Raw genomic sequence first — 2,952 nt, 5'->3', positions numbered from 1 at the left:
TTCTCCTTGGGAGAAAGATAGGCAACCTCCTTAAAAGCAATTTAAAACTCATGGCAGATCATCTAGGAGTGGGTTCCAACTGGAAAGTACGTAACAACAATGATATAATATAGAAAGTTTTTTGTTATCTTCCAAAACACACAGTTGTGTAAGAACTGAGGGTGGAACACAATACCCTTCACTCCATTCAGCCTTGATTTGATGTAAGAGGAGTTTCCCTAAGATGTAACTGTAACATCTTTTATCTCATAAGACATAAAAGGAGAAAAAAAGTGATTAGAAATAGACTTCAATTACCATCAAGAAGAAGACTAGGAAACCCTTTGTTGTTCAGTAGCTCCTTGGCATAGGGGAAGATCAAAACATATGAAGACCTTCAAGGAATGCTGAGTAGATTTGAATAGAAAGGTTATACATAATATGGAGAAAGTCGGTATAACATTACCAGAGTAAAGGAAGATACTACTATCTTCCATTTGTCTGGTTTACTTCAATAGTAAAAGGCAAGAACAGTAAATAATATTATAAATACACAATCTTGAAGTAAAATTAATGATAAACAACAGGGTATTAGTGGGTACCTAAGAAGTTATATAAGCTGGGAAGTGGCTTTCGTGCGCTCCCTGCAGGTCGTCTTGGGCACGCCCTAAGGAGACCAAATGCAATGGCTGGGATCTTAAGCTCAATAGTTCAGGGAACCACAGGCAATCCATTGACTCTGACAAAAGGTATGGAGTCTCTCATCTGTACAGATTGGATTCGTCACAAATTTACCAGGTCAAGAATTCCAGATAAAATATTTTAGCCTTCTCCTGAAGATCATGAAAAGTATGGTGGAGACCCACAAAACCCTCATAAACTGCATATTGTTACCAGAATAAAAAGTACAAGAAGGTGTCCATATTGGGAAAAAATATAATATAATAAAGATGCTTGGATTAGAAAAAGCACATACTCCTCAAGTTCACAAGAATATTCCTTCAGTGAGTGCAAAGCTGAAAGGGTTAAACATTTGATAAGGATCCAGCCACTGAAGTTGCCACAAGGACTTCCCACAGAAGAGAACATGGCTAAGACCTGCCTCAAGAGCAATGGAGAAGTAATAGTACATTGGAATCTAAAACCTTTGGAGAAGGAAGGAATTACATCCTAATGCAAGTACAGTCTCAAATTTGAAAAATTATAAATAATTTTTATTTAAAGATGATGACAAGATGTTATCATTAAAATATACTTTAAATCCATAAAAAAAAGAAGTTATATAAGCTGAACAGGGGAGAGAGGACAGTATGCTTATCTTGGTTGGCAGCAGATATTCCCATATGCATATTTGCACATGTTGTTAGTATACCAGTATATATAATAGTATACATAGAGGAAAGATGTGTAAACCTTCTAGCCATAACAGAATGCATCCTTGGACTAAGATACTACACTTGATGGCGAGAGTCCATATTGTCAAAGGACATTTAAATCAATTGTATTCCATAGTCTTTAAAGACAATAGTACCTATCCTATTTTATTGAGTACTTACTGGGGTCTTTAAAGTTTATTAGCATCCAACTAAGTTCTAACTATTGGTCTTTTGGGGGGGGCAGAGTAAAGAATATTTGAGGAAAATAAAAACTCAAGACAATAGTAAAAAAAAAATTTTGAACCACGTGAATCAAAATTTCCACTCAACTGAGACTAGAGGAGCTATATGGTGACTGGTTATTACCTGCTACCAACCACTTTGAACAGTAATACAACAGAAATGCAGAGTGAAAGAAAAAGTAGAACAAATTTTAAACTTAAAAAAAAAGACCAGATTTACGTGTCTAATTAAGAGACTGGTGAAACTCCTGAGACAATGGTCTTTAGATAATCTCCTAACTTAGAATTGAAACCACTTTCCAAAATCATCTTCAAGCCACATAAAAGACAGGCTTCTACAGGGAACAGTGATTCCTAGGAGAAGCATAGTATTCAAAAATAAACTATATGGCAACTTTGCCCAAAAACAAAGTTAAGAAGGCAAGACTAGAAAAACTGAGTCAAGAGAAATGGGAAGCTCAAGGGGCAAAGAGTGTTGATATGTGGTTGGGACTGCAACCATTGATATGTAGCATCATATAGCAATCTGTGCACATATTTCTGGGCAGAAACGAATAAAACATTTTACAAACAAAACAAAAAATATTCTTGGGACTATTTTTACTTTGTATAAGGTTACCATAAATCAGAACTGTTCCAAAGACAACATACAATATGTGAAAAAGGGGTGACAATGCAACCAACCTCTAACTAACATCAGGTGGGGGAAGGAATGTCAAGATCAATAACTTAATGCTAATTCCTGTGAACAGATTGAGACTGTTAACAGCTTCAGTTTTCTTGATTCTACAATCAACACTCTTGGTACCAGTATCCAAAAAATCAAAAGATGAATTGATTTGGGAAAATTTGCTGTCAAGGGCCTCTCTAGAGTACTGAAGAGCAAAGATGGCAGTCTGGATACTATGGTGTGCCTGATCCAGGTCATGGTCTTCACAATTACTCGCTATGTAACAGTAAGTTGGACAATGATTAGGGATGATAAAAAGAGAATTGATGCCTTTGAGCTACTGTGCTGGAGAAGGGTATTTACTACACATACCATGGATGTCCAGGAGATCAGATTCATCCTGGAGAGAGTGAAACTAGACTGCTCTTGGAGGCAAGGATTCTGAAGCTTTGTATGACATACTTTGGGAATGTTGCAAGGAGGCACCAGTCTTTGGACATAATGCTTGGGAGAGTGGAGGGACAGTGCAAGAGAGGAAGATCTTTAATAAAATGGATTGACTCAGTGGCTGGGGTAAAGGGACAGTGCAAGAGAGGAAGAGCTTTGATAAAATGGATTGACTCAGTGGCTGCGGTAGTGGGGACAGATGTGTAAGAGATGTTAAGGTTGACTCAGGATAGAGCAG

The 2,952-nt window shown here is 37.1% G+C and overlaps 1 pseudogene; it reads left to right on the top strand.

Moving 5' to 3' along the window:
- Positions 1 to 664: 664 nt before the first annotated feature.
- Positions 665 to 1,153, top strand: LOC102876505 (annotated as a pseudogene).
- The last annotated feature ends 1,799 nt before the right edge of the window (positions 1,154 to 2,952 follow it).

Source organism: Elephantulus edwardii, unplaced genomic scaffold, assembly GCF_000299155.1.
Source record: "Elephantulus edwardii isolate Elephantulus edwardi_28Jun2011 unplaced genomic scaffold, EleEdw1.0 scaffold00005, whole genome shotgun sequence".
In the NCBI taxonomy this organism is placed as follows: Eukaryota; Metazoa; Chordata; class Mammalia; order Macroscelidea; family Macroscelididae; genus Elephantulus; species Elephantulus edwardii.
This window is presented reverse-complemented; position numbering and strand designations above follow the sequence as displayed.